Source organism: Aquarana catesbeiana, linkage group LG12, assembly GCF_042186555.1.
Source record: "Aquarana catesbeiana isolate 2022-GZ linkage group LG12, ASM4218655v1, whole genome shotgun sequence".
In the NCBI taxonomy this organism is placed as follows: domain Eukaryota; kingdom Metazoa; phylum Chordata; class Amphibia; order Anura; family Ranidae; genus Aquarana; species Aquarana catesbeiana.
This window is the reverse complement of record NC_133335.1, coordinates 143,511,608-143,539,293: the sequence shown is the minus strand read 5'-3', so window position 1 is coordinate 143,539,293 and position 27,686 is coordinate 143,511,608. Positions and strand designations below refer to the sequence as shown.

Sequence of the window (27,686 nt, the reverse complement as noted above, 5' to 3'; positions counted from 1 at the left end):
TCTTCTTTGTAAATCTTTCAGTCACACTTGCATGGATGCCTTAATATATTGGAACTCTGCAGAAGCCATATATTCATATGTGCAATACTCTTTGGGTGTGTTGCAATCACCACTACATGTGATATTTTTGGACACTTGCTGATTTTGTTCCATGGACACTTGTCAATTTATTTAATTTATAATTTATTTTTAAATTTATATAATTTGATCACGTTTGTGGATTGATAATCATTTGCTGGATCATCTGGTATATTATTTAACAATTTATCATTTACTACCTATGAAATATTCATTCTTATATCACCTATTTATACAATATCACATATTCACTTATGGGACACTGCTTTAGTTTTCTTTTTTCATATATTTAACTTTTCACCACTTCTGAATATTTGACACAAATTCGCAATTTGGGTCTTTTTTGTCACAGTATCTTTAGCACCGCATCTACATATATGTTTTTCATGCTTTGGAGTTTGCATTAGAACTTTTTTGATACTGGCAGCTTTGTTTGGATAAAATTAAAATCTTTTTTTTCTCTTTTTACTGATAAAAAAATTACTTTTCTTTTTTCTAGCGCTACGTTTACCACTTGGTATTTTCTAAGTTTTAAGAGGTGCCCAGCCTTTGGACCCCATCATGCTCCAGTTAGGTACTCATCAAGATGGAGGCATATTGAAGTATCCTGACCTGATTCGGATTGTAGGGGAAGAAGAAGCTATCCTGGAGAGGAAGAAGGAAAAAATTCAAGAATCGAAACACGCTGTTGGAGTCAGGACAGTTAGTGTGATGGATGATGATCCTCAGATTGAGCTCCTTAAGACTCAGGTGGCACAGTTAATGGAGATGATGGCTCTGCTGACCGCAAAATCCCCTATTCCACCCGACGGAAGAACTAAAAGAAAAACTGAAAAGGTGTCAGACTTCACCCTTAGAAGGAAGTCTGGGCTCTGTTTCAACTGTGGAGGGACTGGACATTATAGAAAAGTGTGCCCAAGCCCAAGGGCAGCAGTACAATGCCAAAAGCCAGCAAAAAACTTCAAAGGGCCCCAGTGAAGGAGTCAACTGGGTGCCCTGTAACAGCGCCAACTCCAACAAAACCCAGGCCCACAAAGTTCTGAGGGTAAGAGAGGGAACGAAGTTGAGTAAGCGCCCATGGAAACGAGGAGTCAAGATGCGCACTAGCAAGCAAATTAAGCCAAACACTCATGGTGTATTCCCTCCCAAGCTAGTAGGACCCTCTCCGATCATCCCAATCCAGGTGGAAGGAATCTACGCCAAAGCACTGCTGGACACCAAGTGACTTTATTATACAAAGATTTCTATGCGAAGCATCTCAAACATCTGCCCCTGCAAAAGTTGGAAGAATTAGAGATATGGGGCTTGGGTACCCAGAACTTCCCTTACGAGGGGTATATCCCTATCAAACTCACCTTTGACCCGAGTGTGGCTGGAAAGGTGGAGACTTTTGACACCTTGGCAGTAGTGTGTCCTCGGCCCCTGGGGCTCACAGAAGTTCCCTTATCGCCGGGACGAATACTGATCTGGTCAGAAGACTCCTGACACCGCTTGTACAAAAGGAAAGTGCCCCGGCCATGAAGGTACACCCCATGCTAACCCAAGTGTACAAGGATATAGTACACGAACAAAAGGCCCCACTAGAAGGGGTGGGAAAAATTTGGCGTTTAGACCGGGGTGAAGAACTGCTACAACAGGGTGAAGTGATATGCTTGAGGGCCTCTGTCAAGTTGAGTTGGAGACAACCTGGTCCTTTTATTGTCTTGGAGACGGACACTCAAGAAGAAGATGTCGGTCTGGAGATAATCCCAAAAGTGTTATCAACCAAGGCACTTAAGAGAAGCAGAGGGAGAGTCTTAGTCAGTGTTCGAAACAAGACAGCTTTGCCTGTGAAGATACCAGTGTAACGAGTCCCTTGCTCACTCGATTCCACTCTCCCGACACTCCTCTGCAGCTATTGAATCAGATTGCAACGTCTGATGGTTCAGTCATCCAATGCTCCGGGATTAGAACTACAGCTCTGTGCCGTTCTAACCCAGTTGTGATAGCTCAGAACAAACACCAGGCAGGCTGTATGTAAGTTCAACCAGGAATCTCACTTTATTGCAAAATACAGGCTTTTATACACTAAAAGTGGAGGTGCAGACCTCCTGCTCATATTACTCTAACAATACAGCTGTAACCTAATTAACCTAATTAACATGAGCTAATTAACTAATCCCTTTAGACAGCCTAGATGACTCAGACATGACTTGTAGGCCAGACTGGCCGTCTTGTAGTTCAGAAAATCCAATCAACATTATTACAATCAACATAGACTCTTCTTCACACAATAGCAGAGTTAATTAACACAAACAACAATGGGGATCTAATGACTCTTAGATCCCATACTATAGACTTATTTACAATACACATTTTAGCAGACAACAGACAGACAGGTGCTGGAATTTACATCAGTATCTCCTAACAGTATCTGTCCCAGCATTATGAATCAGCCACTATTCCAATATGGCAAATCCAGTGTCCCCAGAGTCTGTGTGTCCTGGAGGACCAGGACCCGAATCCACAGTAATACCACCTCAAGGGTCCCCAGGCATACAGCTCACAAAGAGCACCGTTCCCCCAAATGCAAGGGCCCACAATTGATTGGCAAGAGGCTAGCATACAGTCCCCTCCAAAAGTCTCTCTCCTGGCTAGGTCTGTCACATTTCTCCCCTTTCGGCAGGAGACTAACACAGGAGGAGACCCCAGTCGGGTTGACTCCGAAGTTAGTCAGTAGTTCCAGTCCTCTAATGCCTGTATCCACACAGTACCCCAAACAAATTGTTCCAAACAAAGTATTACTCACCCAGCCAACCTCTGCCTCTCTCAGAGAACATATCTGCCGCTGGGGAGAGGCCTGGACTGGCCCTTCTCCCTGGAGTTCTTTCTGCCGCTGGAGAGAAGACAGGGTGTCTGGGCTCACTCCGTCATGCTGTTGGGGATCTGGGCCAACTGCCCAGCATCCCTGGGGTATACAGGTGGAGACTGAAGTCCCATCCACCTTCACAGGACATCCACCCTCTGTTAGTTGAGGGCAGAGTCCAGCAGTACTCGGCCCTGTTGCCAGCCCTTCTGCTGGAAACCCCACACCATCTGCTCCGGCTAACTGTTGAGGAGGGACGACGAACACCTCCTCTCCCTTCTCCCCCTGTATCCTGATCTGCTGCTGGGAAGTGACCACCTCCTTCTCAACCTGAGCCTCCGGAACCGCCGCAGGTGTAGGGCAGAGATCTTGGACCCTCTGTCCGGTTGCCAGCGCTTCAGCTGGGGAAGTTCCTTGTAACTTCACAGATACTTCTGTTGGTGCTGGGCAGAGCATAGTGAAGCTTGGCCCTAATAACAGCTCCTCTTCTGCTGGAGGCTCACCAGGTTGTTCTTCCTCAGCAGAAAAGTCTATCAAATCCCCTGTCTCTGCAACTGGTGTCTGGGGATAAAGGTTCACCATCTCCTGTCCCTGGAACCCAGAAGATGCTATCAGTGCTGGGGAGAGCACAGTGAAGTTTGGCCCTAATAACAGCTCTTCTTCTGCTGGAGGCTCACCAGGTTGTTCTTCCTCAGCAGAAAAGTCTATCAAATCCCCTGTCTCTGCAACTGGTGTCTGGGGATAAAGGTTCACCATCTCCTCTCCGTGGAACCCAGAAGATGCTATCAGTGCTGGGTACAGGATAGCAGAGCTCTGCCCTGTTGTCAGCACTTCAGGTTTGGGAACGGCAATCTTCAGATTTTCCACTGCCGATTCTCTGACATTCTGCTGGACAGGCACATTCCTCCATCCAAGATCATCCAATGCAGAAACAGGTTCATCAAGGTCAGTCAGCACTTGCTGCATCCGCCATAAGACCTCTCCCTCCATAGCTGCGGGTGCAGGTTGGCAAAGCACACCGTTACTCTGCCACATTGTCAACTCTTCCGCCAGGATTTCAGAGTTGTCAACTGGTATTTCATGATAGTCCCAGGCAAAGGGAGCACCACCCTGCTGCTGAGCAGAGTCCAACAGCTGTTTGTAGGCGATCTCCAACTCCCATTCCTGAACGGCCAGAAACTCCAAATCTTCCAGTGCCCAGTGCACTTCTGAGACATTCAGTCTCCGCTCTCTGTGCTCCATTATTTCCTCCAAACGCCACTCCCGATCACTTCTAAAATCAGGGTCCCTGGACAGCCTCCAGTATAACAATCCCAGGCCATCGTAGTCAAAGCCTTCCAGTACCTCACATGGATGGAGGGGAGAACTTTTCCCTGGTGTCGCTGCTCACGGGCTAGCGCTTCCTTCCAGAGTTCACAGCGGATAGAATCAAACCATCCTAACAGGACCTGCTCTGATACTGGTCCTCTGTGCTGTATCTCCTTCTCTCGCAACCTCCTTCTGAATTCCTTATCCATGGTGGCTCGTATTTCTCCTCTCCTGCTATCCTGCTACCTTGGATCCAGGTGATGGTTTGGATGTGTTTACGGCAAGGAAGCACGATCCCACCATTCCCTCCACGGCTCTCAAGTAAGTCTTTCAGCATGGCTCTCCTGCAGGCTGGTTTGGAGTGTCCCAGTAACTGGAGAGCAAATCCCACCGCTGCCAACCAATGTAAGGAGTCTCTTGCTCACTCGATTCCACTCTCCCGACACTCCTCTGCAGCTATTAAATCAGATTGCAATGTCTGATGGTTCGGTCATCCAATGCTCCGGGATTAGAACTACAGCTCGGTGCCGTTCTAAACCAGTTGTGATAGCTCAGAACAAACACAAGGCAGGCTGTATGTAAGTTCAACCAGGAATCTCACTTTATTGCAAAATACAGGCTTTTATACACTAAAAGTGGAGGTGCAGACCTCCTGCTCATATTACTCTAACAATACAGCTGTAACCTAATTAACCTAATTAACATGAGCTAATTAACTAATCCCTTTAGACAGCCTAGATGACTCAGACATGACTTGTAGGCCAGACTGGCCGTCTTGTAGTTCAGAAAATCCAATCAACATTATCACAATCAACATAGACTCTTCTTCACACAATAGCAGAGTTAATTAACACAAACAACAATGGGGATCTAATGACTCTTAGATCCCATACTATAGACTTATTTACAATACACATTTTAGCAGACAACAGACAGACAGGTGCTGGAATTTACATCAGTATCTCCTAACAGTATCTGTCCCAGCATTATGAATCAGCCACTATTCCAATATGGCAAATCCAGTGTCCCCAGAGTCTGTGTGTCCTGGGGTACCAGGACCCGAATCCACAGTAATACCACCTCAAGGGTCCCCAGGCATACAGCTCACAAAGAGCACCGTTCCCCCAAATGCAAGGGCCCACGATCGATCGGCAAGAGGCTAGCATACAGTCCCCTCCAAAAGTCTCTCTCCCGGCTAGGTCTGTCACAACCAGCAAGGATGCTGCTTGGACAAGCAAATCAAGCGACCCCGGTCTCGACATGTGATGTCAAAAGAGGACCAGAGGGGGAGATTCCCATAGAAGACTTCTACCCGAAGAACACCTCCCTTACGCCTGTTTGAATGGAAAGGGCCAAAACCCAGCTTATTAGATGGAGAGAGGCTTTTTCAAGGAGTGAGATTGATGTGGGGTATGCCAAGAGTGCTGAGCACAAGATCCGGCTGGAGGAAGACAAACCTTTTTGAGAAAGGGTCAGGAGGATCCCATTGGGAGATCTTGAGGACCTCCGAGAACAGCTGGCTGAGCTGAAAAGGACTGGGATTATCAGGGAGTCCAGGAGTCCATACGCCTCCCCGATAGTGGTAGTGAGGAAAAAGAATGGGTCGCTACGGCTGTGTATGGACTATAGGACCCTGAACCGACGGACCATTCCCGATCAATACACTACCCCTCGTATAGAAGATGCCTTACAGAGCCTGTCAGGAGCGATATGGTTCAGTGTATTAGACTTAAAGAGTGGTTATTACCAGTTATTACCCATGAGTCCTGAAGATAAGGAAAAAACTGCTTTCTTCACCCTCGTGGGGTTCTATGAATTTAACCGGATGCCACAAGGTCTGTCTGGGGCTCTGGCAACTTTTCAGCGGCTCATGGAAACAAGGCGACATGAACTTGATTGTGGTCCTAGTATACTTAGACGATATCATAGTATTTGGCCGAACTCTTGAAGAGCATGAAGAGCGACTGGAAAAGGTCCTGAAGAGATTACATGATGAGGGCTTGAAACTTTCAATGGAGAAGTGTCAGTTCTATCAACCTTCGGTGAACTATTTGGGGCACATTGTGTCTGAAGAAGGGATAGCAACAGACCCCGAAAAGTTGGAAGCTGTTACCTCTTTGCCCAAGCCCACGAATGTGACTGAGCTCAGGTCATTTCTGGGATTCTGCTCCTACTATCGGAGGTTTGTGGAGGGGTTTGCAAAGATAGCTCACCCACTCACGGAACTATTGAAGAATCAAGAAGAGGCTGATGTGGATTCAGATAAACCTGGGAGGCGGAAAGAAGGGCCTAGAAAGAAAAAGGAGTCTATTCAGGATCAGTGGACTCCGCAATGTGAGGAGACATTCAGACAGTTGAAGTGGAGCCTTACTACTGCTCCAGTGTTAGCTTACGCGGATCCTACCAAGCCCTATGAACTGCACGTGGATGCCAGCCGAGATGGGCTTGGTGGAGTGCTCTACCAAGATCATAATGGACAATTAAGGCCCATTGCCTATGTGAGCCGAAGTCTATCCCCTGCTGAGAAGAACTACCCCACTCATAAACTTGAGTTTCTGGCCTTGAAGTAGGTCGTGGTGGACAAGTTGAGAGATTACCTGTATGGTGCGGAATTTGTGGTCAAAACAGACAACAACCCCCTCACATACTTGCTCACCACCGTGATGTTGGATGCCACAGGCCATAGGTGGTTGGCTGCTCTTTCAGCATTTTCCTTCAGCCTGAAATACAGATCAAGAGTTGGTAACAGAGATGCAGATGCGCTGTCGAGAAGACCTCACAGTCCCCTGAACTCCCAAGACGATTGGACTCAGCTTGCCCCCGAAGGGGTAAGAGCCCTTTGTGAAGGAGCAGAGCGACAGGAGAAAGGTGGAGCCAGAGCTGAAGAGGTCGGAGTGACTACAGCAGGGGTGCCCAAGTATTGCTGTAATGTCTCTCAGATTGCAGCAGAAGGTTTACCTAAGTTATCGAGAAAAGACCTTAGGAGTGATCAACAGGAAGATCCACTCTGTAGCTTTATACTGGAGGCTTTGGAGAGTAGCACCCTGATTTACTTCTGAAAAGTGCTTGGATGGAAGCTCAGTTGTTACATAAAGAGTGGAGTCGGTTGCAGTTGCAACAAGGGGTGGTCTACCGAAGGGGCCCCTCTGAAGATCTATAGGAGAAGTGGCAACTGTTCCTGCCAGAGAAACACAGGGAGAAAGTGTTAATCGCCCTGCATGATTATCATGGCCATCTGGGGTCAGAAAGAACTCTTCAACTGATAAGGGATAGATTCTATTGGCCTTACATGAGGAAAGAAGTGGAGAGTTACTGTCACTCCTGCCATAGGTGTATCCAGAGAAAGACTTTGCCGCAACAAGCCGCCCCAATGGGTCATTTATCAAGCCAAGGTCCCATGGATTTAGTTTGCATAGATTTCCTGTGTTTAGAATCCGACTTGAGTGGACAAGGAAATATCTTGGTAGTCACTGACCATTTTACCAGGTATGCTCAGGCCTTCTCCACTAAAGATCAGAAAGCAGTCACAGTGGCGAAGATGCTAGTGGAAAAGTTTTTCGTCCATTATCGATTACCACAGAGGATTCACTCAGATCAGGGGAGGGACTTTGAGAGTACGCTCATCAGGAGATTGTTGGATCTATTGGGAATTCAGAAGTCTAGAACTATACCTTATCACCCACAAGGAGATCCTCAGCCGGAGAGGTTTAATAGAACCCTTCTTAATATGTTGGGGACACTGACCTCTGAGCAAAAGCCCAATTGGAGTAAGCATATCACTGCTTTGGTACATGCGTATAATAGCACCAAGAGTGACATCACAGGATATTCACCTTATAGTTTGATGTTTGGGCAAGAGACTAGATTACCAGTTGACCTGGCTTTCGGAACTCCTCACCACACCTCAGAGTCCTCTCATCGAGGTTATACAAATAGGATGCGAAAGAGTCTGAAGATTGCTTATGAGAAGGCTCGGGCTATGTCAAACAACAGAGCGAGTAGAAATAAGAGGAACTTTGACCTCAAAGTAAGGATTCAAGATCTACAACCTGGTGACCGAGTTCTATTAAGAAATTTGGGTATTCCTGGGAAACAAAAGCTGGCTAATCGCTGGAGGTCACAGCCATACATTGTATGTAGACAGCTTCCAGGGCTTCCAGTATTTGAAATTAGACCAGAAGGAAGTGCTGGACCAATTAAGACTTGGCATCGGAATCACCTTTTACCCCTCACTGATGCAGTCAGGATAATCCCCGGGGAGGAGTTATCATCTACATCAGATGTTGCACGTCAGCCTGTAACCAGGTCTGAGTTGGGTCTTTAACAACTGAAGATAATGAGGAGAGAGACATGGACATCAGCTGGGTGTGGTCGTCTGATACACCCGAAGCTGAAAGGAGTGTTTCATTCCCGACAACCAGAGAAGATAGTGAGACACTTAGGCCAGAAGCTCCAGAGTTTGTACCACTGTCTGAACGGTCTGAAGAGTGTTCGTCTCTCACTGACTTGGAGGAACCAAGGTCTGTAATAGAAGAAAACAGTGTTTACCCAGAAATAGAGGACACACCAAGAGAACAAAGAGGAAAGAGGAGCATTCGCCCACCCAAAAGACTAACATGTGATACACTGGGCGAGTGTTCTGAAGTGGCTAAGGTCACTAGTAAAAGGAATGTCGATGAGCCTAGTTCCTCCTCTGTCAATCTGGAAAAGGAAAGCCCTGTTTCACCCCTTGACACATCTGTATCTGATACCAAGGTGACAGTTGTGGGTACACAGAATAGTTTCCCAACACCTGAGAATTGGTGGGAGGCTCCTCTGTCGGTCCTGTGCACTAGTATAGAGGCCAAAATGTGTAGCAGAAACATGATCTTGCATATCTTTGGGGACCAAAGATTTAAAGCAGGGGGAGTATGAAGCGCTGACAACTTTTGTTTCTAGTCATATGTGTTGTTGTAAAGGTGATAAGTTGATATAGTGCCATCTAGTAGCAAACTATAAGGGTACAATACTTTTATTTTTCATCATTTTCAGAAGTGACATGGAAGTGATAGTTTACTCCTGGACATTAACTATGACCTACCCACAATGCTCATGAACCAGAGGAGAACTGAACTGCATTGTGGGGAGGATATAAAAGGGCTGGGAGCGGCCATCTTAGGTCTCTTGTTCCTGGGACGCGTGGCCTGCCAGCAGAACTCTGTGGGTGTGTGTGTCCCACAGGGTTGCGGCCTACCTTGTAAAGGAGCAGAACAGCAGCAAGGATCCTGCCATTGATCACAGTGTGCTGGAGCAGCAGGAGTGATCGTTCCAGAGACCTGTGGAGGAGGTAACCGAGGACTCCTAGTCGTTAGTAAATGGAACAGCGTGACAGCGTGGTTGTGGCTCCATACGGACTGAGAACTGCTGAAACGGAGACATCCATCTGTCCGGATCCGGTGCGGTGAGAGGGTTAACGCCCAGAAGTTTGTTCAACACTACACACATTTAGAGCTGTTACAGAGTGTTGCTGGGACTGATAGTCCCATGGAACAATTTAGTTGGAAAGCATTACATTTACACAGACTTCAATATCCAGGGATTGATAATAGTTGTCTGTCTCCTTCAAGTAAGAACACTCAATCAATTTGCCTGATTATAATTACTTTTGTGCATCATCTTGCACTGCGCAATACTTCAGAAGAACTCTCTTGTGGATTACAAATACTGATTATAGCTAGCCGAAGACTGAAGACGACAGGACTATCTCTTCTATTGCAGGGCCCTGCATTTAGTCATAAAGAATAGTGACTTTACTGTTTAAAGCAGGGGGAGCTCCCTAGTATTTATATTGTGGGATATTCACATTTCTGTGTCTTTGCGCTTGCTATACTGTGCTGGAAGTGGGAAAGTGTCCAGAGTTAAGACGATTTCATTTTGAACACTGGTCCCACCTGGAGACGCACCAATAAGGGGACTTTTCAGGAAAGCTCTGCGTGTGTGGATATATTTATGTATATTTGTGTATGTGTACAAAGACTGTTGTGAATATTTACTGTACTGTCACACTACGTTGGTGTGATAGTGTAGTCACTGTAATAACTTTTATATATATATATACATATCATTTCAGTAAAAGAAGTCACTTTGGTTATCACAGAAGTTTATGTGCAGTGTTGTTTTTTTCCTGCAGGTGGAGCCAAAAGCACCCAGGTAGAGGTATATGTATATAAGTGTCATATATAAATATATATATTGTGAAGCTATAATTGGTATTAGTGTCACTACAACACTGCACTACAGTTGTGTCAAGGGGATTGAACAAGGTAAAGAGGGGTGAAGATATCAGAGGACAGGCCCGATCAAAACCAGCAGCTCCTAAAGGAGTTATTGCTACATATATATTTACTCTGCATCCAGTCAGTGTAGCCTAGAGCTACATTCTACCATTCTACAGTGCATTCCGTGGTGTACTATTTCTAATCTACTTCAGGCAGTGTATTTGATATACAGTGGGGACGGAAAGTATTCAGACCCCTTAAATTTTTCACTCTTTGTTATATTGCAGCCATTTGCTAAAATCATTTAAGTTCATTTTTTCCCTCATTAATGTACACACAGCACCCCATTTTGACAGAAAAACACAAAATTGTTGACATTTTTGCAGATTTATTAAAAAAGAAAAACTGAAATATCACATGGTCCTAAGTATTCAGACCCTTTGCTCAGTATTTAGTAGATGCACCCTTTTGATCTAATACAGCCATGAGTCTTTTTGGGAAAGATGCAACATGTTTTTCACACCTGGATTTGGGGATCTTCTGCCATTCCTCCTTGCAGATCCTCTCCAGTTCTGTCAGGTTGGATGGTAAATGTTGGTGGACAGCCAATTTTAGGTCTCTCCAGAGATACTCAATTGGGTTTAAGTCAGGGCTCTGGCTGGGCCATTCAAGAACAGTCACGGAGTTGTTGTGAAGCCACTCCTTCATTATTTTAGCTGTGTGCTTAGGGTCATTGCCTTGTTGGAAGGTAAACCTTAGGCCCAGTCTGAGGTCCTGAGCACTCTGGAGAAGGTTTTTGTCCAGGATATCCCTGTACTTGTCCGCATTCATCTTTCCCTCAATTGCAACCAGTCGTCCTGTCCCTGCAGCTGAAAAACACCCCCACAGCATGATGCTGCCACCACCATGCTTCACGGTTGGGACTGTATTGGACAGATGATGAGCAGTGCCTGGATTTCTCCACACATACCGCTTAGAATTAAGGTCTCATCAGACTAGAGAATCTTATTTCTCACCATCTTGGAGTCCTTCAGGTGTTTTTTTAGCAAACTCCATGCGGGCTTTCATGTGTCTTGCACTGAGGAGAGGCTTCCATTGGGCCACTCTGCCATAAAGCCCCGACTGGTGGAGGGCTGCAGTGATGGTTGAATTTCTACAACTTTCTCCCATCTCCCGACTGCATCTCTGGAGCTCAGCCACAGTGATCTTTGGGTTTTTCTTTACCTCTCTCACCAAGGCTCTTCTCCCCCGATAGCTCTGTTTGGCCGGACAGCCAGCTCTAGGAAGGGTTCTGGTCTTCCCAAATGTCTTCCATTTAAGGATTATGAAGGCTACTGTGCTCTTAGGAACCTTAAGTGCAGCAGAATTTATTTTGTAACCTTGGCCAGATCTGTAGCTTGCCACAATTCTGTCTCTTCAGGCAGTTCCTTTGGCCTCATGATTGTCATTTGCTCTGACATGCACTGTGAGCTGTAAGGTCTTATGTAGACAGGTGTGTGGCTTTCCTAATCAAGTCCAATCAGTATAATCAAACACAGCCGGACTCAAATGAAGGTGTAGAACCATTTCAAGGATGATCAGAAGAAACGGACAGCACCTGAGTTAAATATATGAGTGTCACAGCAAAGGGTCTGAATACTTAGGACCATGTGATATTTCAGTTTTTCTTTTTTAATAAATCTGCAAAAATGTCAACAATTCTGTGTTTTTCTGTCAATATGGGGTGTTGTGTGTACATTAATGGGGAAAAAAATGAACTTAAATGATTTTAAAAAATGGCTGCATATAACAAAGAGTGAAAAATTTAAGGGGGTCTGAATACTTTCTGTCCCCACTGTATATATATATATATATATATATATATATATATATACACACACACAGGGATTTTTTTCAGCAGGAACTTGGTGGAACTCAGTTCCACCACCTCTGGCTCAGGTCCTCAGCTCCCTGTTCACCACTATTACTTGAAAACACAAATGTCTGGCTTCTATGCTTACAAGTGACAGCTTGTTCCCCAACAGATTTCCTGAGTGGCTTCCACTGAGTGAAGGATAGAGACAGGGGAGATGCAGGTACCTGGGGTGCAGTGCAAATGCCAACATCACCATTAGGGATGAGCTTCAAGTTCGAGTCGAACTCACGTTCGACTCGAACATCAGCTGTTCACCAGTTCGCCGCGGAGGAAGATGCCGGACGAGAACACCGGAGGAAGAACCAGAAGAACCAGAAGAAGAAGAAGATGGAGGAAGAAACCGAAGGAAGATAGAAGATAGAAGAAAGAAGAAGCATCTAAATAAAGGAATGGTCAAAAACTGTCTCTTGTTATTTTTAACCTTTTTGACAGTTTTTTTGTGAAATGGTAGCCCTTACCATTTCACACGGGGGGGGGAGGGCCGGGATCTGTGGGTTCCCTTGTTAAAGGGGGCTTCCAGATTCCGATAAGCCCCCCACCCGCAGACCCCCACAACCACCGGGCAAGGGTTGTGGGGATGAGGCCCTTGTCCCCATCAACATGGGGACAAGGTGTTTTGGGGGGCTACTACAAAGCACCCTCCCAATGTTGAGGGCATGTGGCCTGGTACGGTTCAGGAGGGGGGGCGCTCTCTCATCCCCCCTCTTTTCCTGTGGCCTGCCAGGTTGCGTGCTCGGATAAGGGTCTGGTATGGATTTTTGGGGGGACTCTACACCATTTTCTTTTTAATTTTGGCGCGGGGTTCCCCTTAAAATCCATACCAGACCTGAAGGGTCTGGTATAGATTTTGAGGGGGACCCCACGCCATTTTTCTTTTTACTTTTGGCCGGGGTTCCCCTTAATATCCATACCAGACCTGAAGGGCCTGGTATGGAATTTAGGGGGACCCCCCACGTCATTTTTTTTTTAAATTTTGGTTCGGGGTTCCCCTGTGGGGAATTCCCATGCCGTTTTTATCAATTAACTTTTATGTGTATTGTCGGACCGGCAATTCATTATAGCCGTGAGTAGTTTTAAATTACTTTTTTTCCTTTGAAATGTAATTTTGCTGTCAGACTGTTCTAAACACGGGAACATGCGCCCCTTTACAGGCATACTATAGACACCCCCAGGTACGAAATTTAAAGGAATATTACACTTTTATTGTTCCACTTTAAGCATTATTAAAATCACTGCTCCCGAAAAAACGGCCGTTTTTAAAACTTTTTTTTGCATTGATCCATGTCCCCTGGGGCAGGACCCAGGTCCCCAAACACTTTTTATGACAATAACTTGCATATAAGCCTTTAACATTAGCACTTTTGATTTTTCTTGTTCGTGTCCCATAGACTTTAACGGTGTTCACGTGTTCGAACACATTTTTTGCCTGTTCGCAAGTTCTGGTGTGAACCGAACAGGGGGGTGTTCGTCTCATCCCTAATCACCACTGGATGATCCCCCTGCAAGTGAGAGAGGTGGAGCCAAATACAGTAAGCAGGGAGCTACTAGATCCGGCTGGGTGCTTCAGCTTAACACAGCAACAAAAATAAGACATGTGGAAGATGGTGGAGCTTTTAAGGAGATGGGGAGAAGATGGGGGCAGTAGGGGGGGTTGCATGCGGAGGGGAGAGCTGAAGAGGGGTAAACGTGAGATGTGGATGGGGGGTGTAGAGATAAGCAGCTGAGCTCTGCAGTCTGTGTGTAACCCCCCCTGAACTCTGCACTCTGTACATAACGCACTCCTGGTATTTAATGACCCTGTTAAGACCCTCCCACTGTTAGTGAAATTTGACCACACCCACTATTTGATGCCGTTTGGAGGATGTGTGTAAGGGGTGGGTAGGGGGTCGTGACTGAGTTCCTGTAGCTTTTTTCAGAGAAAAAAAGCCCTGTATATATATATATATATATATATATATATATATATATACTCTGCATCCAGTCAGTGTAGCCTAGACCTACATTCTACAGTGCATTCCGTCGTGGTGTACTATTTCTAATCTACTTCAGGCAGTGTATTTGATATATATATATATATATATATATATATATATATATATATATATATATATATATATATATATATATATATATGGCATAAATAGATAGTAAAAAAGTCCAGCGATCCAAACTGGATCATAGAATACTAAAAACAGCGCTAAAAAAGCCACAAAAAGAAGTGTCACAGTGAGTGGCTAGAAACACAAATATAAGTCTATATGTAGAAGGTAATGATGATGACAGTACAACGTTTTTCTAGGTGTAGAATCACTGATGTCTAGGCGTGCACCTTTCACCAGAAAGAAAACATGTTCCACCACGTGATGCACACTCCCCAAGGGGGTCAAACTCACCAGAAGCCAATATTAAAAAGGCATTGGGTAAGGTACTCAGCATCCACTTCAATAGTGACTAATGTGCCAAACATGTTTAACAGGGGCATGTAATTACAATTTTTGATCTAATATTTCACAGCAGGGCCCATTCCTGCAGCCACCAAGAGTAACTGTGAGGGCTTACAGTGTTGTGGCACCACCACACCACCAAAGGCCCAATTTTTCTGCCTCTGTTTAACAGGGGCATGTAATTACAATTCTTGATCTATTATTTCACAGCAGGGCCCATTCCTGTGCCCAACAAGAGTATCTGTGAGGGGTTGCAGTGTTGTGGCACCACCACCACCACTGCCTAAGGCCCAATTTTTCTGCCCTGTTTAACAGGGGCATGTAATTACAATTTTTGATCAAATATTTCACAGCAGGGCCCGTTCCTGCGCCCAACAAGAGTATCTGTGAGGGGTTACAGTGTTGTGGCACCACCGACACCAAAGGCCCAATTTTTCTGCCCCTGTTTAACAGGGGCATGTAATTACAATTCTTGATATAATATTTCACAGCAGGGCCCGTTCCTGTGCCCAACAAACGTAATTGAGGGCTTACAGTGTTGTGGCACCACCACCACCAAAGGCCCAATTTTTCTGCCCCTGTTTAACAGGGGCATGCAATTACAATTTTTGATCTAATATTTCACAGCAGGGCCCATTCCTGCGCCCACCAAGAGTGACTGTGAGGGCTTATAGTGTTGTGGCACTACCACCACCACTACCAAAGTCCAATTTTTCTGCCTCTGTTTAACAGGGGCATGTAATTACAATTTTTGATGTAATATTTAACAGCAGGGCCCGTTCCTGCGCCCAATAACAGTATCTGTGAGGGGCTACAGTGTTGTGGCACCACCACCACCACTGCCTAAGGCCCAATTTTTCTGCTCCTGTTTAACAGGGACATGTAATTACAATGTTTTAAATAATATTTAACAGCAGGGCCTGTTCCTGCACACATCAAGAGTAACTGTGAGGGGTTACAGTGTTCTGGCACCACCAACACCTAAGGCCCAATTTCCTGCAGAGTATATAGGGCAGGCCGTATAGTATATATACTTCTGTTGAGGGTATATAGTGCCTGGGGGCCCCCCAATGCCATTTTTTTAAAACATTTGAGTGCGGGATTCCCCTTAATATCCATACCAGACCTAAAGAGCCTGGTAATGGGCTGGGGGGGGACCCATACTGTTTTTCTCAATGATTTTCATCTATATTGCCGGGACCCAACAATACGTTACAGCCGCAAGCAGTTTTAAATGACTTTTTCTACACCCCATAACCTTCTAGAGCTACTCTTGATGAAAGGAAGAATTGGCCTTGCTGTAAAGAATTTAAATTTGATGCCCCTGTCAGACAGTTGTGGAAAAATTGGTCTTTGGGTGTTGGTGGTGCCTTTACCCTGTAACCTTCTAGAGGTACTCTAGGCAGGAATCGTAGGCAAGAATTTTAAAGCCAGCAATTTGGACAAGCTGAAATTTAGACGCTGGACATGTGGGTGGCAGGAAGTGTATTTTGTTTTTTGCTGCAGCAGCTGGGGCAGATAAATTTACCTGCTATACTCTACAGCTGGTGGTGTGCTGCTGGCAGACATGATGCAAGGACCTGTGACACCCTTTGCTATACCATTATGCCTGTCTGTGGAGGCTGCTAAGAGGTCATGAGATATAGCGGGGGTAGACATGAAAGGTGAGGAGTAAGGAGAAGAAGAATTGTGTCCCTTGTGCGTGTGGCTCTCAGGTGCTCTTGCCATTGGGCTGAGTGGTCGGAGGTTAGGTAATGTCTGTGCATTGTCAAGAAGCAAGTGGCTGATATTGTGTTCAAATAATTCAGTTGACTCCTCCATGCATGATACTGGGGCTGTGGAAGGAGTAGCTGTGGACAAGGAAGCAGAATAAGCCACTCTGGCAGCTACGATGGACTGCGCACTAGTCAGCTTGGGTCATAGAGGATGAGGAGAATGAGGATGGTTTAGTAAGCCAATCCACCACCTCCTCTGAATGCTGTGGCTGGATAGCATGGGCAACATCACTAAACAGAGACAAATGTCCCCTGCCTGAGAACAGACCACATCCACCTTTGCCTGTGGACACAGATGCTGCTGGCCCCCTTATAGTGGCATGGGAACATCTGCCTCTCCTTGTTGGCCTTCCAGACATGATGGGGGTGAGGGCTTGTTACTCAAATTTAATAGAAACTGGGAAATATGTGATTGGATGCAATTTATTGAATGAAAAGTGGTGTTTGGTACAGTTTAAATTGAGGACTGATGCCGACAGAAATGTAAAAACTATCAAAAAGAAAAAAGAAAAAGGGGTGAACACCAGTGTCGCAGTCAGAAAAACTACGTTTGACAATTTAAAAAAAAGGGGGCAGGCAGGGGACAAAAAAACCCACAAAAAACAAAACATGCAGCAACCAAAAAAAACCACACAAAGTCACAATAAGTGAACACACTAACTCGCTAGTGGCAAACTAAGCCCTGCTCTATCTATTCCCACTCCAACACAATGCAAAAGCTTCCTATGGGAAGTTACCTTTTATAGTGTGGGGTGGGACTATGAGCACTGAGCCGTAATTGGAGAAAGTCATTATCACTTTGTCCAATCAGGGCTCTGACAGTGCTCTGTGCCCTAATTGGCAAAGCCTTGCACCTGACCAGCTTTTTTTTTATTATTATTAATTTTATGTAAAAAAATATTTACACTTTTCCTTTTTTTTTTTTTTTTTAAATCAACTTTATTGCTATGTGTTCATCCATTGTGATAGCATGGACCTTGACAGGTCTTCTTTATGGCTGCATTTGAGGCCAGAAGAGAGATCTGGTGTCTAATAGACCTCAGATCTCTCTTCTGGCCTCAAATGCAGCCGATCAGACACAGATTGGTCTGTTCGGCTGCTTCCCTGGCAGTTAATGGCCAGATAAACAAAAAATGAAACTGGAAGTGACTAAATCCTCGTCACTTCCAGTGTCTGGGGTTAAAGAGAGGTAGGATTAATGTCAGTAAAGCAGCTGATGGCACCAGTCAGAGGGGTCCTTGGCTCTCCAATAGGAAAGCCCAGGAAAGGCAGGGGTGGTAAGAGGGAGGGAAGCCCCTTTCGCCACCTGCAGAAGTGATTGAGAGGCTGTACAGCCACTTGACTCACTTCTGCTTTACAGAGCATCGACTGCTGTAAATTTTGATATCCGGTATATTCACTGAAAGCCCAGGGCATCATATAATGTCCAACTGGGTGAAGTGGTTAAATAACACATCTGGGGAATGCCCTGACATTGCCTGTGAAGTGGCGCATCTGTTTGATATAAAAAACATACTACAGCAACTGTTATATTTATAAAAAAAAATGTGTTTAAATAGTTTGCAAAATGACAGCTCCTGGCCACTTCATTCTGTTTGTAAACAAAGCAGCCGAGGGTTCCATTCATCTATTTCAAACCCTTATCTTAGTTGAGGGTCTGCTATGGATATTAATAGGGGACACACACACACACCCACAAAAAAAATCGTATGGGGTTCCCCTTTAGGTCCGGTATATGTTTCGAAAGGGACCTCGTGCTGAAATCAGGAAAAAAGTGTGGATTCACCCAAAACATCCATAGCAGACCTTATCTGAACATACAGCTTGGCTGGCTATGTAAGAGGAAAGATGAGTGTGTGACCCCCCCCCCCCCAGAACCATACCAGACCACATTCCTTCAGCATGGAGAAGGATACAAGGATACAGGAAGAAACCCATTTGGCAAAGCACCTTATCCCCGTGTTGATGAGGAAAAGATCATATTCCCCACAACTCTGGCCTGGTTTTTGTGGGAATCAGGGGGTTTATTATAATCTGGAAGCACCCTTTACCAATAAAGAGGCCCCCAGATTCTGTCCCCCCATCTCAATAAGGGGTGCATATTACCCCTATTCATTCACACACAAAAAAATGTAAACAGTAAAAAAACACACACAGTTTTGGACAAATTCTGTAATTAAAAACCCTCAAAAATGTCCAACAATGTACTGTACATGCATTGTCAATCATGTTGACCTGCCGAAACAAAACTGCTCATCCACTTCTGACTAGTCCAGTGGCGAGGCCTCCCGGGTGGTGTCATTGTCCATTTTTGGATAATATAGAGGAGCCCCCACAATGTTTTATTTCTTTTAACTATCCCCAAATCCTTTCCTTACATGGCCAGGGATTCCTGGCCATGTAAGTCATGGCCATGTAATGGCTTTCAGTGCTCTCACATTTTGAATGACAATTACTCAGTCATGCAACTCTGTACCCATATGAAATGTTTGTCCTTTTTTCACACACATAAAGCTTTCTTTTGGTGATATTTATACACCACTGGGGTTTTTTGCGCTATAAATGAAAAAAGACCGAACATTTTGTAAAAAAAATGCATTTTCTTCATTTCTGTTATAAAATTTTGCAAATTAGTAATTTTTTTCATGAATTTTGGCCAAAATTTATACTGCTACATATCTTTTGTAAAAATAACCCAAATCAGTGTATATATTTTTTTGGTCTTTGTGAAATTATAGTCTACAAGCTATGGTGCCAATCACTGAAAATTGAGCACACCTGATGTACTGATGGCCTATCTCATTTCTTGAGACACTAAACCGTACACATGATACGAAAATTGGATGGAAAAATTTGTACGACAAGCTTATCGAAAATTGGATGGAAAAATTTGTACGACAAGCTTTTTTTTTACACAAAGTTGTCAATTTTTCCAATATTTCTAACACATAGCATGTACATAGCAAAAATGACACCCCAAAATACATTCTGCTACTCCTACAGAGTATAGCGATACCACATGTGTGAAACTTTTACACAGCCTGGCCACATACAGAGGCCCAACATGTGGCATGGATGTGGCACGGATGAGTACTGATGTGGCATGGATGTGGCACGGATGAGCACTGATATGGCATGGATGTGGCACGGATGAGTACTAATGTGGCATGGATGAACACTGATGTGGCATGGATGATCACAGATATGGCATGGATGAGCACTGATGTGGCATGGATGTGGCACAGATTAGAACTGATGTTGCACGGATGAGTACTGATGTGGCATGGATGTGGCATGGATGAGTACTGATGTGGCATGGATGTGGCACGGATAAGCACTGATGTGGCATGTATGTGGCACGGATGAGCACTGATGTGGCATGGATGTGGCACGGATGAGTACTGATGTGGCGTGGATGTGGCACAGATGAGCACTGATGTAGCATGGATGATCACTGATGTGGCATGAATGAGCACTGATGTGGCATGGATGTGGCACAGATGAGAACTGATGTTGCATGGATGTGGCATGGATGAGTACTGATGTGGCATGGATGTGGCATGGATGAGAACTGATGTGGCATGGATGATCACTGATGTGGCATGGATGAACATTGATGTGCCATGGATGAGGCACAGATGATCACTGATGTGGCACGGATGATCACTGATGCGGCACGGATGATTACTGATGTGGCACGGATGAGGCATGAATGAGCACTGTGGCATGGATGAGCACTGATGTGGCATGGATAAGCACTGATGGAGCATGGATGTGGCATGGATAATCACTGATGTGGCATGGATGAGCACTGATAGAGCATGGATGTGGCATGGATAATCACTGATTTGGTATGGATGTGGCATGGATAATCATTGATGTGGCATGGATGATCACTGATGTGGCACAGATGAGCACTGATGTGGCACAGATGATCACTGATGTGGCATGGATGTGGCACAGATGATCACTGATGTGGCATGGATGATCACTGATGTGGCACGAATGAGCATGAATGAGGCATAAATAAGCCATGGATGCGAATGGATGAGCCATGGATGGGGATGGATGAGCAGGAATGAGCCATGAATGAGCCATGGATGGGGATGGATGAGTCATGAATGGGGATGGATGATCCAAGGATGGGGATAGATGAGCCATGGATGAGCATGAATGAGCAATGGATGGGGATGGATGAGCCATGGATGGGGATGGATGAGCATGTGTACTGTATATAGAACCTGCTGCAGCAAAACTGACATTTATAAAGAAAAAAAAAAGACAATTACATTTCTGGCAATACAGTACCATTGCCGGCAATAGAAAATTGTAAAAAAAAGCAGCTCGCCCCCCCAAATCCATACCAAACCCTTATCGGAGCATGCAGCCTAGGAGGCCTGGAAAAGGTGGGGGGAGATGAACGAGTGCCCCCCTTCTGAAAAATACCAGGCCACATGCCCTCAACATCTGCCCCCACCCCAAAACACCTTGTCCCCATGTTGATGGGAACAAGGACCTCTTCCTGACAACCCTGGACTGTGGATGTAGGGGTCTGCAGGCAGGGGGCTTATCAGAATCTGGAAGCCCTTTTAATAAGGGGTCCCCAGATCCCGGGCACCCCTTTGTGAATAAGTATGGGGTACATAGTACCCCTACCCAGTCACCAAAAAAGTGTCAAAATGAATAAAAACACACTCAGTTTTTGAGAATTCCTTTTATTAAAAATAAAAAAAACAATGTCCCTCATGTAGAATCATTGTCAATCACAATGCCCTCCGCCATTGCCGAACCCGGAATAAAGAAGAAAAAAAAAATACTCCGCCCGCGTCTAAGGCTTTTTTAAAATTCTTTTTCTGGGTTCGGTAGTGGAGGCGGGCATTGTGATTGATGATGGCTCTCCATTGGGGGACATTGTTTTTTATTTTTTTTATCTTTTTGACACTTTTTTTTGTGAATGGGTAGGGGTACCCCCTACTCATTCACATAGGAGAGGGGATCTAGGGGCCCCCTTATTAAAGGAGGCTACCAGATTCCGATAAGCCCCCTGCCCACAGACCCCCACAACCACCACCCAGGGATGTGGGGAAGAGGCCCTTATCCCCATCAACACGGGGACAAGGTGCTTTCGGGTGGGGGGGAAGAGCTCCCCCTGCCCCAAAGCATCCCCCCATGTTGAGGGCATGTGGCCTGGTATGGTTCAGGAGTGTGGGCGCTCGCTCATTTCCACCTTTCCTGGCCTACCAGGCGGCATGCTCGGATAAGGGTCTCGTATGGATTTTGGGGGGACCTCACGCCATTTTTTAAAAGATTTTGACGTGGTTTCCCTTAAAACCCATATCAGACCTAAAGGGCCTGATGTGGATTTGGGGGGGGGGCAATGCTGTTTTTTTTTACATTTTACATTTTTACATTTTTCTATTGCTGGAAATGTTTTTTTGCCCAATTAGGGCTTAGAATGCGTTGTGCAGTGCCTCACAAATTAGGGTGTTCGCCAAACAGCGAGATGTTAGTGTACGGATATGCAGGTCCCTGGTGTTTCAGGAACTGGACTCACAGGTGGACTCTGATGATCGTTATGTGTTTATTCACTGTAAACTTTAGTTTGACATTAGTAGTAGCCTTTGTGTATATCCCGCCCCCATTCTCTTACCTAGCTGACAAAACAGACCTCCCACTACTGATACTGGGGGGTTTTAATTGCTATCTTGATCGTTTCTTGGACTGCCACCCTACAGTATCTCAGCCCGGAGGAACTAGGGGCATGGTCCTTGGGAGATTTCTGTCGAAGGATGGACTGGTAGACCTATGGCGATTAAAATTCCCCTCCTCTAAACTCTTTTTGTGTTTTTCCAAGATGCACTAATTACCCACGTAGGGTTTCGGACCACTGCCCATTGCTAACAGAGAGATCTCTGTCTGTCCTCCAACAGACCTCCCTAGACGACCTTGGAAAATTAATGCCTACTGGATGCAGTTGTTTCCGTCTCATGAAACCCAAGAAATTCCTTAAGTACATAAATAGTAAGAAAGGGAGGTCAGATCAGATTGGTCCCATAAAGAATGATGAAGGGAATCTGGTTACTAAAGATGGAGAGATGGCAAAGGTATTGAATTTATTCTTCTCCTCAGTCTTCACAAGGGAATCGGGGGGCTTCAGTAACCAAAACTGCAATGTTTATCCTCATGACACATCACAGGAAGCACCTTCATGGTTAACAGAGGACAGAATTAGAAATAGACTTGAAAAACTTAACACTAATAAGTCACTGGGACCAGATGGCTTGCACCCGACTGTCCTTAAGGAACGCAGTCAAGTAATTGCCAGACCATTGTTCCTAATTTTTACGAACAGTCTACTGACTGGAATGGTACCAGCTGATCGGAGAAAAGCCAATGTAGCACCAATATTTAAAAAAGGGCCAAGATACATCCCTGGGAATTACAGATCAGTTAGCCTAACATCAATTGTATGCAAGCTCTTGGAGGGGATAATAAGGGACTATATACAAGATTTTAGCAATGAAAACAGTATCATTAGCAGTAATCAGCATGAATTCATGAAGAATCGTTCTTGCCAAACCAATCTATTAACCTTCTATGAGGAAGTGAGTTGCCATCTAGATAAAGGAAGGCCTGTAGACGTGGTATATCTGGATTTTGCAAAAGCATTTGATACAGTTCCCCATAAACGTTTACTGTACAAAGTAACGTCTGTTGGCATGGACCATAGGGTGAGTTCATTGACTGAAAACTGGCTACGGGGGCGAGTTCAGAGGGTAGTGATAAATGGGGAGTACTCAGAATGGTCCAGGGTGGAAAGTGGGGTCCCCCAGGGTTCTGTCCTTGGACCAATCCTATTTAATTTATTCATAAATGACCTGGAGGATTGGATAAACAGCTCAATCTCTGTATTTGTGGATAATACTAAGCTAAGCAGTAATAACTTCTCAGCATGATGTGGAAACCTTGCAAGAAGACCTAAACAAATTAATGGGGTGGGCAACTACATGGCAAATGAGGTTTAATGTAGAAAAATGTAAACTAATGCATTTGGGTGGCAAAAATATGAACGCAATCTACTCATTGGGGGGAGAACCTCTGGGGGAATCTAGGATGGAAAAGGATCTGGGGATCCTAGTAGATGACAGGCTCAGCAATGGCATGCAATGTCAAGCTGCTGCAAGCAAAGCAAAGATAATATTGGCATGCATTAAAAAGGGGATTAACTCCAGAGATAGAACGATAATTCTCCCACTCTACAAGACTCTGGTCCGGGCGCACCTGGAGTATGCTGTCCAGTTCTGGGCACCAGTCCTCAAGAAGGATGTGCTGGAAGGGACTGGAGGACATTAGTTATGAGAAAAAGTTTCGAGCACTGAACTTGTTCTCTCTGGAGAAGTGAAGCTTGAATGGGGATATGATTTCAATGTACAAATACCCCACAATAGGGATAAAACTTTTCCGTGAAAGGGAATTTAATAGCATACAAAATCATCATCATTAAATAAGACACATGGCCATTCACTAAAATTAGAAGAGAAGTGGTTTAACCTTAAACTGCGTAGAGGGTTCTTTACTGTAAGGACGGTAAAGATGTGGAATTCTCTTCCACAAGCAATGGTTTCAGCGGGGAGCATCAATAATTAAAAAAAACTATTAGATAAGCACCTGAACAACCACAACATGCAGGGATATACAATGTCATACTAACATAAAAAACACACACATAGGTTAGGACTTGTGTCTTTTTTAAACCTCGCTTACTATGTAATATTTTTAGGTCACATGATATATGAACGCATTATACATCAAACTACTGCCTTTTTCCAAAATCATGCCTCTTATGAATATCCTCTTTGAACATGGGAAGTGCTTAAAGCGTTCTTTAGGGGGATATTTATAGCTGAGATTCAGACAGTAAAGAAACAATCATCTGAGCTACTTCCTCACATGGAGAATCAGGTCCAGCAGTTTGTTCAACCCACTGATTCCGCTCGGGAGGCCTGGATGTCGGACTAGGATTCTCTTCACTGTCTGCGGACCTCTGCTGTGGAATACAAATGATATTTTAATAAGGTTGCCTTCTTTGTGGGGGGAGAGAAGAAAGGTCCCCTTCTGACCAAAATTGTTCAATCCCAGCAGGCCTCCCCAGCCCTAGAGGCTATTCGTAGTAAATCTGGCAGGGTAATTAATACCCCAGAGTTAATTACAAAGGAGTTAACAGATTTTTATGCTACTCTCTACCAGCCACAGAGGTCTCATTCCCTAAAGGCCTTCCTACAGTATAGTCAGGAGTTCCCTCTTCCCACTTTAAAAGTAGCTCAACGCAAGCAATTGGATGCTCCTATTACTTTGGAGGAGCTACAGAGGGCAACTGGCTCTTTCCCTACCTGTAAGGCCCCTGGGGATGACGACATTCTGATAGAGGTTTATAGCCGATATTAAAGCGGGGTTCCACCCAAATTTTGAACAATATCTGTATGTATTCTCTTCCTTACCTAGATGCTGACATGCCGTTTAAAAAAATTTAAATCGCCGTAATTACCTTTTATTTTTCTATTCTTCTTTGCACTTCCTGGTTCTCCTCCCGTGGGAGTAGGCGTGTTTCCAGCCTCTCCCAGACTCCTGTGAGCTAGTCTCAGGCTTCCCAGGATGCCACTGAGCATGTGCGGGAACGAGCGGTGAATGCTGGGAGCACAGCATTCACCACATCCAGGAAATAAATGCTTGTGGGCTTCAAATGCCCACAATGAAGATGGAAACCGCCTGCAGTGAATAATATAAGTTATTCTTTCCGACGAAATCTGACACAGGCGGACATATTACACACAATATGTGAGTATGTAATGCAGAGAAGAAAAGTTTGTGAATGAATTAAAAAAAAAAAAAAACGATAGATAAGTGGACCCCCGCTTTAAGAGGTACTTTTGCAACAATTGCTAAAAGTTTTCAAAGCCTCCTTTGCAGCATGGCACCTTCCCCCGTTCATGTCATGGGGTCTGGTGGTTCTCCCACTAAAACCTGGCAAGGACCCATCAGATCTGGGGTTGTATAGGCCAATTTCTTTGCTACAAAGCAATGTTAAAATCCTGGCAAAGGTCTTGGCCCTTAAGTTGAATGAAGTTGTATTGTTGGTGGCACATCAGGACCAAGCAGGTTTTATGCCCCAAAAAATCAACAGTGGTTAATTTAAGAAGACTTTTTCTTAACATGCAAACTCCAGCGGATAACATGGGCAGTAGAGCCTTGCTGTCCCTTGATGCCAATAAGGTATTTCGATAGTATTAACTGGGAGTATTTGTGGCAGGTAATGGCCAGATTTGAATTTGGGACACAGTTTATTTCATGGGTATGTCTCCTTTACAGTGAACCAAGTGCCTCTATACCACTACTGGATAAGGCGCCAGAACCGTTTGCCCTCGGTAGAGGTACAAGGCAGGGTTGCCCCCTATAACCATTACTTTTTGCCGTTGCCATTGAGCCATTAGCACCACTTATTAGGGCCAACCCCCCTATCATGGGATTCCAATATGGAGATAAACACGAAAAAAGCATGTTGTATGCAGACGATGCTAGGGGCTATTGCCTTGTCATTACAGTCATATCCACTATTTCTGAATTTGGCCAACACTCTGGGATAACATTTACTAGACAAAATCAGCACTGCTCCTACTGGACAGTGATGCAACACAGCTGATTACTCCCTCTTGCCCCATACTCATTACTACCAAATGTTAGTACCTGGAGATATATGTAACTTCCTCTCCCCTGGTTTACAGCCCATTGAAAATTTCCCCTCTGTTGAATAGATTCTGAGATAAGATAAAAATTTGGAACAAATTGGCGCTGTCAGTTGCAGGTAAGACGGACCTAATCAAGAGGATACTAATGCCACAACTCCTCCGCCCACTACATAATTTACCTACTATAGTCCCTCCAAAAACTTTTAGAGTAGTGAATAAAATGTTTAGATCCCTTTTGTGAGGTAATCATCCACCAAAAATCAAGTTAGAGCAATTGAAAAATCCTAAGGATGAGGGCTCAATCTTTGGCTCTACCATGTATAAAAACAATTACAGCATTTAATTGGCCCTATGATTGCCACTATGCACCCCTCAGTGGATCGAATCCCGTCTATGACCTGCATTGTACTTTTTCATACTCAGAGAACCTCCATTTCGGAGGGTCTTAAAAGCCCTAAGCTTTGCTAAACCAAACAAGCAGTTTCTGACGTACAGTCTCATTCAAAAAATATGGAACAAGGCTAAGTACCTACAATGAGTTACAGGGTATACAAAATATAGCCCAATAATGACATCATGGTGCCCAGGGCCGGTACAAGGCAGGGGCGGAAGGGGCGGATGCCCTGGGCGGTACCATTTTCTGGAGGGAGGGGGGCGCAGGTGAAGTGCGGCAGTATGCTTCACAACTGCGACTGTACACACTAGCCGCTGGCACCGCTAATAGTTGTAACCAGGGCCGATCCATCATCCTAGGCGGATGCCACGAGCAGAGGCAGAGGGGTGCAGATTCGAAGCCCGTTGCCGCGGACCCTTGCGAGTCCCGAGGAGGAGAAACTGCGCTGCCCCCCCCCCCCCCCCCCCTCGAGCCACCGCTGTACATGAGAGGGCCCTGTTTTCTTCCCATTCCAACTCCTTCCCTCGGTCAGCAGCGGGGAGAGCGGCTGTGTCTCTGTGTGGAGAGAGCAGCTGCCGGATCTTCTCTCTCCCCCTATCATGCTGCTGTACTCGGGAGCGGGCAGCGGTGCCCTCTCCTTCCTATTGGGCAGAATAAAAAACAAAAAAAGGAACACAAAAAGGAGGATCATGGGAAATGTAGTTCCAAGGACTGGCCCATTGCAATCCTAAGAGGGAAACTGCAGCCCCCAGTATGCCCAACTAAAGGGGAGGGAGAGAGAGCCAGGCTATGGATGGCAAGTGGCATCTGGCTGCAGGTGACGGTGGCAAGTGACGTGGCATCTGGCAGCAGGTGACGGTGGCAAGTGACATGTGGCATCTGGCAGCAGGTGACATGTGGCATCTGGCAGCAGGTGACGGTGGCAAG

General features: G+C 45.1%; 1 pseudogene; it reads left to right on the top strand.

Moving 5' to 3' along the window:
• The first annotated feature begins 639 nt into the window (after nucleotides 1–639).
• The window catches only part of LOC141113367 (uncharacterized), a 125,331-nt pseudogene continuing 98,284 nt past the window's right edge, over nucleotides 640–27,686 (top strand).